We start from the raw sequence: 14,467 nt of genomic DNA on the forward strand, positions 1-14,467 counted from the left end.
ACTCTGAAGAAACACAACTGCACATTTCTCCTTGGGAAGGGTTTTTAAAAAAAAAGACGCCGTGAGGACTGTCCAGACACTGTGACTGCTTAACCTTTCCTCTGGGATGCGTTCTCTCCAAGAGCAACAAGAAACAAATCAGCCACTGTGCGTATTTCACCCGTAGAAACAGGGACAAGCTTGCCGTCCCTAAGAGAAAGGACAGCTGGACGATGTGTCCCTGTTCACATTTCTCTGCCCCTAGCCATCCCTCTGGAGCAAATGCAACAGAGTTAAGATGAAGTCCGGGTTTTGTTTTGTTTTTTTCCACACCCAAAATATCTTTATTTGCACCCTGGAAATGCTGGCATCATATGCTTTATGAATCCCGCCCCCCCCCCTCCCCGGCCCCCAACAAGTCCCAATTAAATGTAGTTGACAAGACTGTCTCATCTCTAATAATGGTAGGCTCAGGCCTGTCAGAATTGTCCGTTGCTATAGTTACCTCTAAGGAATGACAAGGACTGTAGCTGCTAAAATTAAAGTGTCACAGACAGAGAAGGACTGCATATTACTTTGTAAATGATCCCACCTGCCACTGCAGCTGATTATTAGGCTGTGGTACTCCAGCAGGCCAAGCTAATAGAGAAATGGCCAATGAGAGAAGAGTCTCTCTGTGTTCCCTCTCCTGGATCCTAATGGACTGGGGAAAAAAATGATCGCTTGATAACTCTAAAAAAGCAAGTTTTCAACCTTCACTGTTTTCAAAGTTTGGGAACACAATATCACAATAATCTGGATGACTTTAGACACCACAGCATCTGCTGTGGCCACCAGAAAAAGGGGAGCATGGTTAATAAGAGAGGGCTCAAACACCCTAACTGTCATGCTAGAAATCTCATCCAATGACTAATGGAAACAGATGCAGAGATCCACGGCCAGGCCCCAGGTGGAGCTCTGGGAGTCCAATCTGCGAGAAAGAGGAGGGATTGTATGAGTGAGAATTGTTGAGACCAAGATTGGAAAAAGCACAGGGACAAATAGCCAAACTAGTGGAAACACATGAACTGTGAACCAATAAATAGCTGAGGAGCCCCCAACTGGATCAGGCCCTCTGGATAAGTGAGACAATTGATTGGCTTAAACTGTTTGGGAGGCACCCAGGCAGTGGGACCACGATCTGTCCTCAGTGCATGAGCTGGTTGTTTGGAACCTGGGGCCTATGCAGGGACACTTGGCTCAGCCTGGGAGGAGGGGACTGGACCTGCCTAGACTGAATCTACCAGGCTGAGCTGAATCCCCATGGAAGTCCTTGCCCTGGAGGAGACAGGAATGGGGGGTGGGCTGGGGGGAGGGCGGAGGAGGGGCAGGAGGAGGGAGGATAAGGGAATCTGTGGTTGATATGTAAAATTAAATCAAATTATAAAATTTAAAAAAAAATTCTAAAAAAAATAAATAAGTGAGGGCTCATGTATCTGCAATAGCATCAAGATTGCCCCCTCTCCCTTATATGACCAATTTTACTTCAAAATATTTACGAAGGGAATACATCTAAATAGTGGGATTTACTATCAAAGTACATTTTTACTATTCTAAAGGAACTGGCTCACCAACCTCCCTCCTTAAGCTGTTTATACATGCTGGTGTAGCCAAATTTAAAGATTCTTTACTGTATTGAGTGAGCCTGTGTCCTCATCTATCAAGGTAGGACTCATCTGCATAAGACTGACCAGAGTTACTTAGTTGGCCATTTGCATCTTGTTGGAGGCTCTTGCCAAGAAACGAGGAACAAGAGGCAGCCCTCTCGGGAAAAATAATGCTAACGTTATGAGTTAGCAGTGAGAGGGGTTAAAGTCTTGATGATAAGAGGAATATAATTCTCCCAGTCGATGTGTCGTAAGTGTCTATCAATTTTTCGAATATATTCCATTTACCAGACATGGCAAGGAGAGTTAGCCTGGGAAGGAGCAGGACTCTGCTTGAACCAGCTGTGCCCACGGCCCAGAAGCAGTTAGAGCATGGCGGCCTCCTCTCCCCACTGTGAGATAGAGCACAGCCCACTCACCTGATGTCCACCGCGCTTTACCATGCACTGGATAGCAAGGAGAGTCCCTGCCTAGCCTGGGTTACACCTCCATAGAAAGACAGGAGGAAGAAGAAAACCCCATACTAAATCTCAGCTACAAGAAAACCATGAGGAAAAGTATAAAATGTGTGTCTTACAGTTTCCAGTTTCTCCAGAGACTTTCTCTCCTTTCTCTCTCACTATACGAAAACCTGGGGAAAGCGAAAGCTATCGACAGACGTGAAATAGCCAAATTGTGAATTTTCAGGTAAAAGATTTTTTTTCCCCTTTTCATGAATCTTTCTTTTCTCTCCCAATATCATACCCATCATTAGTGCCTAAATTACTTTTATTATTTTCCCCCTCTGGTTATCTCAATTTATCTCTTTCTCTCTCACCTCCTAGATTATCTCTTCTAGCTGTCCTTTGCACCATGAGCATTCTTTACTGCTTGAAGACATGAAGGCTGTTATTCCAGGATGGTCTGATATGTGAAAACAAAATAGCCTTTGCCCTTCGAGGATCAAGCAAATGATATTTTTTACTATGTTTATTTATTTGTTTGTTTGTTTGTTGTATGTGTATGCATATACATTGTGCTATAACATGCATACAGAGGTCAGAGGACAGCTTGCAGGAGCCAGTTCTCTCCTACCATGTGGGTCCCAGGAATAGAACTCAAGTCATCAGTCTTGGTGGCACATGCCTTACCTGCTGAGCTATCTCCCTAGCCACGATATGTTTTATGGGTGTGTTTTTCTCCTCTTCCACCCCATGTGTGTGCTGAAACTCTCTACCAAATTTTACTTTAGATAAACCAGTCTAGACAACAATCTTATATTTTGCCTTCAGTGTGTACAACATAGCTACATGCATATACGTTCAGTAAATATTTGTTAAGTAAATAAATGCTGGTTAATTTTTACTTTTAGTAATTAAAAGTACAAGTGCTGAAGGTTCTGGGAGCAGGACTTTTAATTTCAGATTCTTCCATTAGTCTTCAACTGGGACGAACACCTTAGAATCACAATTTTTTTTTCTGATCAAAATAAATAACAAAAGATCGTTGCTGCAGTTCAGATGGAGTAAGAGTTCTTCCCCCTGCCTTGCTCTCATGAACGGAAGTGGGACAGAAAGAACGCATGAAGCTCCTTTCTGAAGAAGCTGGAAAACAGAGATTGGAGGGGACAGAGAATTCAAAATGTCACTGAATTGGCAATAAGTATCACATTTTTCCTTGAGTTTCTCCAAGCCCAAACATGCACACCCAGGGTGTTAACAAGCACTCTGAGCACCAGGCAGCTCCTGGCACTCTGTAGGAAGGGAACCCCCACTCTCTGGCCAGAGGAATGTGGTCCCCAGAGGGACGGAAAAGTGTGTCTCACTCGCTCTTTCCCTCTCCATCCTTTAACCATCTGGCGACTGACAAACAGACAATAATGAGGAATGAGTGAGCGGACCTCAAGAGGAGAAAGGATCTTCAGTAGCAGAAATCACAGACAGCAAGAGCTCAAGGAAGTCATATTCCAAAGTCATGGAGGAGAGTAGAGCTCCTAGGAGACTGTCTGCCTAGCAAAGGTGTGGCTCTGGGTTAGATTCTCAACATACACAGCCAAAAAAGGAAGTGTACACATCTTCAAACCGTGATACAAGGAGCTGGCAGATCCCACCTAAGCAAGTTGATTAATAGAAAAAAATAAATAAGGAACATTACCTATGAGAGACCCAAAGTCCTATATTATTCAAAGTGTTCCAAGATAAAAGTCTTACAAGTCCTCCAGCACTACAGAGAAAGAATAAGACAAAGTCTCAAAAGGGATAATGAAAGGAAGCAAGTTATCAGTCCCCAAATGACACAGATAATGGGCCATTTATCACAGACTTTATAGTGGCTATAAAAGTATGTTCTACGAAGTGGGACAACTGCTCTTATCGTAGATGGAAAAATAGAAAGCCCCAATAGAGAAATAGAAGATATAAAACAGAACCAAGAGCCGGGCGGTGGTGGCGCACGCCTTTAGTCCCAGCACTCGGGAGGCAGAGGCAGGCGGATCTCTGTGAGTTCGAGGCCAGTCTGGTCTCCAAAGCGAGTTCCAGGAAAGGCGCAAAGCTACACAGAGAAACCCTGTCTCAAAAAACCAAAAAAAAAAAAAAAAAAAAAAAAAAAAAAAAAAAAAAAAAAAAAAAACAGAACCAAGAGTAAAGAACTAAAAAATATAATTGTTGAATTAAACTCTTCACTGAATGGGCTTAATGTCAAAATGTAGAACTCAATGAATGGTTTCAGTGATTTGATAATAGTTTAACGGAAAGTATCCATTATCAACAGAAAGAATTGGGGATTTTTTGTTTGTTTTGTTTTGGTATTTGAGACAGGGTTTCTCTGTGTAGCTTTGGCTGCCCTGGAACTCTCTATGTAGACCAGGCTGGCCTTGAACTCAGAGATCCATCTGCCTCTGCTTTCCAAGTGCTGGGATTAAAGGCATGTACCACCAACACCCGGCTGAGAAACAATATTTTTTTTTTCAAGACAGGGTTTTTCCATGTAGCCCTAGCTGTCCTGGAATTCCCTCTGCAGACCAGGCTGGCCTCAAACTCACAAATATTTTTAAGTCCGCCATGACTGTTGGACAGAATGGCATACGTCTGTAATCCCACCACTGGGAAGGTGAAGGTTGGAAAATTATGTTTGAGGGTTGTCTTGTCTACATAATGAAACCCCATCTCAAAAACAAGCAAAGCATTGGGAGGTCTATGAGATAATAACAGGAGATCTAATCTTCATATCATATAAGTCCCAGAAAAAGAGAAGATTAAAGTATGGTTCAGAGGTAAAATTTTGAGAAAATAATACCTTAAGTTTTCTCAAATTTGGTAAAAGGCATAAATTTTCTAAGAAAGCTTACTAAAATCCAAAGAAGATATACCCAAAATAAATGGTTCTGTGACTCCCCCCTCAAAAAAAAACTGTAAAGAAATGTCTATTCTCCCCAGATAAAGCAATGACAGATCAAAGAAATTATCCATCCAAGTACAGCCTAATGAGAAAAGGAGTTAATTGGGGTTATCTACAGGAGCATGGGTGAGGGGTTACCTACATACGGGAACATGAGTGAGGAGTTACTTGTAGGGTGGTGGGTGACTCAAAGGTAGCTCCATCACTGAAAAGTCCCCTCAGCATGCATGACGCCCTCACAAAAGATAGGGCACTGGAACTCCCACCCCAGTCAATCTCCACATCTTATATATTCTAGCACATCCCAAGACCGTATATGCACAGTCAGGGCATAATGGGGAGTGCTGATTGCGATGTCTAGAGAGGATCTAGCAACCTTCCCATCTCTGTCAGGGAACATTCTTTGCAGCAGGACCCCTGCCACAGACCTAGCTATGAGGATATTATTGACCCACTTCCTTTATTGCCTTGACTAAGGGCTAAGGTCTTCTGTCAGCCATCACAGCCATTCTGCCTCATGATGCCAATGGTCGTATCAAGCCCCGAGGAAATAGCCCTACTACAATAGAAATTTATGGTTCAAGTGACTGCAGATTCCTCAAAAGATCTAGGGGTGATGGAACAACATTTTAAATGCTGGAGGGAAAAAAAAGAACTGGTCAGCACAGATGTACATTTCATCAAAGAGTCCTTCAGAAATAATGGGGAAGGTGTTAACAGATAAATGGCCAAGAGAACTTATCAGGTAGATCTGGCCTAAAGAATTCTTAAATTAGAACTCCAAATGGGTAGGAAATGTCTCCGGAGAGCATCCTGAACCTATAGGAAGGAAAAGAGAGCAACAAGATTGGGAAACAGTCTGGAAAATGATTGTTAGGTTCTTTGGAATGTGTATGGACGTTGAAAGGAAATGCAATAAAAGTTGTGGTTTGGATGTAAAATGTCTGCATAACCTCATGTTTGAGCACTTGGTTGTAGACGGTGGCACTGTCTGGGAAGATTACGGAGCTTGGCTGGAGGAAGTGTGTCATGGAGGGGGGGCGGGGCTTTCCGGTTTTGGAGACCGGCCCCACTTCCTGTTCCGACTCTGTTTCCTGACTGCCAAGCAGCCCCACACTCCTCCCGACATGCCCTCCAGGCCATGACAGACTGTCTCTCTGGAACTGTGAGCTCAAATCAGCCCTTTCTCCCTTAAGTAGGTTCTGTCTGGCTATTTTATCACAGAAGTAAAAAAAAAAAAAAAAAAAAACAAAGAAAGAAAGAAAAAGAAAGATACCACTACATAAGTATGGAATGTGAGTTTTAGGGGTTGGGGGTTGGGTTTGGTTTTGGAGGCAAGGTTTTGCTATGTAGCCAAGGATGGTCTTGAACTCACCCTCCTCCTGTCTTTGCAAATATCCTAGGGGAAGGTTGACTAGAGTTGGAGACTCCAGTGGTACATATTTTGTGATCCCCCTGTGCTGGAATTATAGGCGTGCACCACCAGATCCAGCTATAATCCGTTTTTAAACATACGTGACTGTAATACATATGGCAAGACTACATGTACAGAGGGAAAAAGAAAAGAAAACATGTTACAATCGGCTTCTACCTCCCTCCAGAGAATGAAAAAGTCCTAACTCGGAGTGAATTGTGAACAAAGGGGTCATCAAATAGATTCCTTCAACAACAATAAACATTTAAATATGAAAAAAAGTTATGTGGTACTGCAGAGATTCACACCTCTGAGGGGAAACTATTCTACCCCTGAGCCACACCCTCGGCCCTGGAGAATGTTTTGTGAGTTGAAGATAGGCAAATCTTTCTTGAACAAAACACAAGGTCACTAACTATAAATGAAAGTTATAAATTGTATTTCCTCCCATTTTTAATTAATTTTCTTTGAGAGGTATCAGTGTTCAATCCCTTTCTTTGGGTATATCATACAAAAAAAAAAAAAAAAACCTCATATACAGAAAATACACTTTTAAAAATAGACTAATTAATTATAACAAGATAAGCTGATTTTCTAAATGACTGCAAGATTCGAATGGATGCCTTGCAAAAGAACTTGTATAGGACCTGGGGAGGGAATACAACCAGTGAATTGCTTGCCATACAAACACAAGAACATGAGTTTCACCCCAAGAACTTACATTAAAAATATGAGTTCTACCAGGTATAGTGACATATACTTTAATCCCAACACTCTGGAGGTAGGGGCAGGTAGATCCCTGTGATTTCAAGGCCCATGTGGTCTACATGCTGAGTTTCAAGACAAACAAAACCACATAGTAATATCTTATCTCAAAAATAAAAAATTTTTAGAAACCTAAAAGATGAGTTCTCAGACATGGTGATAGGCATTTATAATCACCACTCTGGGAAGGAGGAGACAGAAAGGTCCCTAGAGCTCGCTGGCTGGCCAGCCTAGCCTACTTGGGAAACTCTAGGCCAATGAGAAACAGTGTCTCAAAAAAGAAAGTAAGACATAAGTACACATATGCACACACACACACACACACACACACGCACACGCACACGCACACACACCTGCAGACAGACATACACAAAGAATTTATACAAATTGACAGTAGGGAAAAAATATAGTCTAACAACACCTGAGATCCAAAATATCTGAGATAAGATTATAAAAAGATAAAAGTACACATCCTGTAAAGTAGCTAGACTTAGAAGAGTTGGTAGTGAATATATCCCACATTGCCGGTAGAAACCACCAGGCGCCAACAGTGGTGGAGCCATCATCTAGAAAAATTGTTTCTAGACAAATGTTTCAGCATTTTCAACTGAACAAATACTTACCCAGCAATTCTACTCCTAAGCAGAAAACCTTGAATTTGAGGTTTTAAACAAGAGCTTAAAAAAATGAAAATAAACATCCAAAAGGACAGAAATGTTCATAACAGCTTCACCTGGGACAACCCAAAGTCTTCTGGTAAGGGAATGCACACACTCATTATAATATATTCACACAACAGACCACTACCCCGCCATAAAAGGAATGAGACACAGGTACAGAATATCCTGGGTAAGTCTCAAAAACATTATATGATGCAAAAGAAGCCAAAGGGGAAAAGGCACAAATTGAATCATTCATCTTAGTCACTGCTCTATTGCTATGAAGAGACACATGACCAAGGCAACTCTTATGAAAGAAAACATTTCATTGTGGGCTGGCTTACAGTTTCAGAAGTTAGTCCACTATCATCACGGCAGGGGCATGGTGGCACTCAGGCAGACACGGTGCTGGAGAAGTAGCCAAGACTTGTGCATCTGTAGGCTGAAAGAGAGAGACTAAGCCTGGGGCAAAGCCCACCCCCAGAGACACAGTTGCTCCAACACAGCCACGCCTCCTAATCCTTCTAATCTTTTCACATGGTGCCACTCCCTGGTGACTAAGCATTCAGATCGATGAGCCTATGGGGCCATTCTTATTCAAGCCACCACACCGTTTATATCAATTAGTAGTGGGAGAAAAATCCAATCTATGATAACAAAAAGATTGATAGTTGCATGGAGTTGAACTCCAGCAAACTGTGACGTGGAAAGGAACGTGAGAGAATTTGGCGGGGTGGTGAAAGGCACTGTGATCATAATTTGTGTGATGGTTGCTTAAGTGGATATGTGTCAAGGTCCATTTAACTCTACACCTAGGATGAAAGCATTTTACTTTCTTAAAAATATACTTTAATAAAGCTGATTTAAAATTCTCTAAGGGAGCCATTTTTTCCTCTCTGGTTTATAGTATTATATTAAAACAGGAAGCTGTTATGGGGAAGATCTGGCTTCACCTTCTCAGAGACATAGGGACTTTCTGGTTGACTGGTCGGCTGCCCGAAAAATCACAAAGGATGGGAGTCTGCTCCTCTTTCACTCACGCCTCTGTTCTCTTCTTGGTACACAAAGACTGTGTCCATATAGTAGAGGAGTAGATCTTTGGTTAGTTTGCTTCTTGCTCTAAGATCCAAAAATGCAAGATTTTGTCTCAGAACCCCAGCTGGAGATAAATATTGATCCAGCTGAGGTTGGAGACTCTCCTGTGTACCATCACAGTGCTCAGGAAAAGGGCAGCTTGTGTGAATCACATTAATACTGTGTGGCCTGAAAGAGAGGCAAGAGGTAGGGCAGAATACTGTGATGATGGTCCCACCAGAATCCAAAGCCTGGGGAGATGAATATCCCAGCCAAGGCATACATGCTTGCAATCCTAAACCATCATGTATTCCAAGATAAATGACACTCACAGTAATTTGAAATGGGAATGTAAAAAAAAAAAATGGATGGGGCTGGAGAGATGACTCTACAGTGAAGGACGCTAGCAGCTCTTCCAGGGGACAGGGATTCAATTTCTAACTCACATGGCAGCTCGCTTCTCTCAGTACCTCCAGTCCCAGGGAATCTGACACCCTCTTCTGACCCCAGCAGGCACCTGCCATGCACATGGTACACAAGCCTACGTGTAGGAAAAAATACCCATACACATAAAGAAAAGGTTGATTAAATTTGCTTGCTTATTTGTTTTAAAAGATGGAAGTCTTAGCTTACTTACAAAAACCTGCCCTACAACTACAGAGGAGGAAACATCTGGGGCCAAGATCTTTTCTGTTCCCCCAAGATCCTAGTGATGTTCTTGCTTTTCATACAAGAAAACAAAGATGGTGGGGGATGGGAGTATTCTTTCCTTCCTGACCACTGTAATTCTTTGGGGGAGAAAAGTACACAAATATACATGTGTAAACTATCTTTCTTCATAAACATTAATATATCAGTGTGACTGGGCTCTTATTACTTAGTGGAGCTAGCATTTTTATTCTTGTGAATATTTCTCAGCAGCCTGCTGCGGTGGAAGTTTCTATCCGGCTTTCCCCAGTGCCTCCGTGTCAGGGAATATATGGAAAAGGAAATCAAAGGCCCTATTTCATCAGCTGACGGTGGAGAGGACAGCGAAGGGAACACAAGCGAAGGCTGGCCGCCCGCCCTCTTTCTCCCAGAGGAAAATTACCAGAACTTTCTGCTGAGTGACTAAGGACTGCCTGGTATTCTCATCTCACAGGAGACTGTGCAGACAGCTCTGTAAACACGACAGAGGGAAGCCAGGATTCCACCCTGAGGCACAGCAGGCTGCCCCTGCCCAGGTGGCCTAGCTTACCTGTGGACATTAGACAGCCAGCCAGGAACGCTCATGGGCAGGAGGCTCGCAGATGCTTCCTGGCACAGCCACAGATAGGATCCACAGACTAGCCCGCATGACGGGGGAGACATCGGCTTCTTCGTGCTGTGACTGTGGAAACAGGAGCTCTAGGTAGCCTGTCGGCTTACACAGGTGTCTGGAGGACGCGAGTCGACGCTGGGGCTCCTCGCTCACATTGCCTTTCTTGCCCCTGCTCTGAGACAGCTGCGTTCTCAAAACCCAGAGGATGGCAAAACAGAAAAGGAAGGGAAATCAGAAACCAGTTAAAATGTGCTGCGGGGAAACGAAGGACTTCCATGCACTGCCTGTTACTGTGTTTGTCGTGTGCCTGTGGAGGCAGACACCTTCCGAGTTCTCGCTGTATTTCAGTGCCCAGTGAGGAGCTGGGATGCTCAAAATAGCCAATGAATGAGTGAGACATTGCCTAGTTACAGGAATCACTGTAGTCATGAAAAGGTTCATGAATGTGCTATGAGGCATGTCTGTGTTTTGGTGTGGGGGAGGTGGGCTATCTGTCCGTGTGTGTCTATGTATCCATGTGTGTGTTGGTGTGTGTGTCGTCTTTGTGTGAGTGCCTGTTGGTCTGTATGTGTTGGTGTGTATATATGTGTGTTGTGTGTGTGTGTGTGTGTGTGTGTGTGTGGTGATGTGTATATGTGGTGTGTGTGTGGTATGCTTATATGTCTGTAGGTGTGTGTTTATGTGTGTGTACATATTGGTGTGTGTATGTCTGTCCATGTGTATGTGTTGGGGTGTATATTTATGTATTGGTATATGTGTGAGAGATCGTGTGTGTGTGTGTGTGTGTGTGTGTGTGTGTGTGTGTGTGTGTGATAAATCCCAGTTTCTGAAGTCCTAATGTCCAAGAAACTATGACTTCTTTTTACCTTCTTTTAGCTAGCTAGAATGAAAGTAGAATGTTATCTTCTCAGAATGCCCTACTACTAAGAGACTTCCAACCCTGTTGATTTCAATTATCAAACTGTATCTTCCCTTAGTAAGAAGGAACTTGAGCCATTTCTAAGAAAAGAAAGTCAGGACATTCCACCAAGACCAACACTAGAGTGAGGTAGAGGCCTGAGGCGCCGGAGCAGCGCAAGGCCAAGGCAGAGCCACCGCCTACCCATGCCCAAACACAGCTGTAAACACCGCGTCCGCCAGCGCCGCTCCAGGTCTCCTCACAGGCCCGTGGGTCACTGTTGCTGCCCACTTGCCCCTCGTCTTAGAAAGGCTTTGCCCTACAAGCCACATTTCTTCCAAGTAAAGCTCTCCCTCCCCTGACCAAACTTAATCCAGACCACCTCAGAGAACCAGGTTGTTCTCAGACCCACCGAAGGGGAGGATGAGAGCCCTTCCTGTCTCTGCTCCTTTTGGGGTTACCTGCCTGAAAAGAGAGCCATTGTTCTAATCATTCTAGACCAGGGAAGAGGTGCCATGTTCTAATCATTCTAGACCAGGGAAGAGGTGCCACTCTAGGCCTCCAGATCCTCTCCAGACAGGCTCTCTGGGGAGCGAAGCAGCGTCTACTTTTAGAGCTAAATAGTGAAGCCCAATTTCCCGGGGAGGTAAGTGTTGATGATGAGAACAGCCAGGCTCCATCAGGTCCTGCCTCCACCATGACCCTTTCTTCTCAGGGCTAGAGCAGGACCCTGTGTGTCTGAAGGGTGGAAGAACACAGCACCAACTCTCCCCCTGAGCTTATCCACATTTAGAAAGGTAAACAGCACTGTGGCCCATGTGGCCACGCGAATGGATGCTGTGCTGTCTCAAGGAAGCCAGTACCTTGCCATATGGTTCCCCGGCTTTCAGTGGAAGGTAATCCAGTGCTTAAGCTGGGACCAATAGAAGGCTGAGTGGTCCCTGGAGGCCGCTGGGGCTGGACGGGAAGGTTCGCAAGGGCTGGAGGGAGAAAGACAAAGGAAATAAACAGAATGTGGGGACAGTTGGAGTGTGGGTCCCTGCGTTCCCTCTGAACCTTGTACATGGAGACCTCACAGGTTCTCTCTTGGAAGCTATGACAGACAGATACTGCCTGGCCACGTGGCCAGAATGGAACCCCAGCTTGCTTTTGAAAACCCACACGGAGAACTGCCCCCCTGGTTCCAACCCTGAACTACTGTTACAGAGAGTCATACCTGGACTCTGTTCCCTTTTATCTCCGCCGTCCCTGTCGGCAATCTAATCTCTTCGAATCCTCGGTCTTTTCCTGGCTCTTCTCAGCCTTCTGTTCACCCTCGCCCAGGTAAATGGAAAATCAGTTCTCAGGAGGGGAAGCACAAGAAGACTTTCCTCATCTCGGAAGTAAACCGGCGTTTGTGTTCACCGACTCTCTCCGGCAGGCAGCGTGCGTGCTCTCGCCATCAGAACTCCAGAGCATCAACTCCACACCAGCCTAGGCGGAAGGTATCTCCGCTCAACTTCCGGTGTTACAATAACCTGGGTGTTTTAAGGTTCTCAGACAGATTGGAGAAATACTGTTGAAAGACCCCCAGCTGAGATCTTCCTCCGGGAGAGACCCCAAACCCAAGGAACACACCGAAACCACAGATCAGATGCAAAAGCAAGAGGGTTTATTTAGACCAGGTACCTGGGGCGAAGTCTCTTGGAGGACTTGCGCGCTTTCCTAGGGCAAGGGGGACTTTTTATGGGATCCCAGGGGCAGAGGCGCGGTTACAGAAGCGAGAAGCATAGTTACAGGGTCCCTATTGGTTGTTTCAAAGAAGGCCAGGGTGAACTTGGGGTCGTATGTGTGTGGCTGATTTGGCCTTGTCCAGGCCAGCTGCTTATTCCTCAAGGCCAGGGGGCCAGCCATAAAATATCTTGATTCAACTCAACTGTCTTTCTCCCAAGGCCGCCGACCATAGTTATCTCTCTCAAGGCTGGATGGCTGGCTATAGTTATCTCTGTCAAGGCCGGGTGGCTGGCTACGGCTGTGAACTCCTGTTTTTCTGATTCCTTTAGAATGGCGTTTCTTAGGCTAAGTTATGGGGGGGGGAGCATTTCATTGGCCCAAAGCCCCATGTCCTCATAATGGAGCGGGGGTCTTTCACTGTGGGAATATAGTGAAATAAGCTTTTAATCCTTTCCGAAGTCATCAAGAAAGGCTTTTTGACAGTGGTGCTAGTTGTGTTGACTCTTAAAGGATAAGTAGTATTTTTTTTTAAGACAATAAAAATAAAAAAGGCAATGCGGACTGTAGATGTAACTCAGTTGGTAGAGTGCTTGCCTAGCATTCTGGAAAATCATCTTAAAATGTGTCACAATGGGGGCTGGAGAGACAGCTCAGTTGGTAGAGTGTTTGCCTAGTATTCTGGAAGCCCTGGGTTCAACCCCCAGCGCTGCATTAAGAAAATAAGTATAGCCGGGTGATGGAGGCGCACGCCTTTAATCCCAGCACTCGGGAGGCAGAGGCAGATGGATCTCTGTAAGTTCAAGATGAGACCTCAAGGTCTATATAGTGAGTTCCAACACAGCCAGGACTTGGTAGAGAGACTCCGTCAAAAAAAAAAAAGAAAAGAAAAAAGAAAGAAAGAAAGAAAGAAAGGAAGGAAGGAAGGAAGGAAGGAAGGAAGGAAGGAAGGAAGGAAGGAAGGAAGGAAGGAAATTAAACCACATATTTACTCAGGAAAAAAGGACATCAGGGACCCTATGCTCTATATTTAGTGGTTTGGGCATTGTCACATGAAAACTAGGGCCCTGTAAGTTATTTAAGTCAGAAATTACCACTATCATATTTTCATAGTAAGAAGCTACCTGTGGCTCCTGGGTCAGGATGGTGCAGCTAGGGTAAGACCAGAAGCAAGGAAACTAGTGAAGAGGCTCCTGCAGCGTGGGAGCAGGAGATGCCAGGGTCTGAACCATCAGGACAGCGTAGGTTTGGAGGAGACAGCCTCATGTTATCACTCCGTTTCCAAAGCAGCACTTCTCCCTCCCAACACAGTCTTGTGGAATCAAACAAGAAAATTATGCCTGCATGCTAAGGCAAAGACGAGTGCTTTCTTGGCTTGCATTTGCTGGAAATGATCTTTTCTTGAGTTGTAAATAGGTTCTTCTGCACAGAGCGAGTGGTGGTGGTGGCATGACAGTGACAATAATAACGATGACATGACCACCTGTTTAGAATGTGAGAGTGGACTTTGGACTCCCATGAGGTGAGACTTGCTCTCTTCTGGATATGGATGCCTCTCCCTCAAGGTGACAGAATTAGAAGGCAGAGTCTGGGGAAGTGGCTAAATCGTGATGGCTCAGCCTTCATTAATGGGATGAGTAACATTAT

The sequence above is a fragment of the Peromyscus maniculatus genome, chromosome 13 (genome assembly GCF_049852395.1).
Source record: "Peromyscus maniculatus bairdii isolate BWxNUB_F1_BW_parent chromosome 13, HU_Pman_BW_mat_3.1, whole genome shotgun sequence".
Taxonomy (NCBI): Eukaryota; Metazoa; Chordata; class Mammalia; order Rodentia; family Cricetidae; genus Peromyscus; species Peromyscus maniculatus.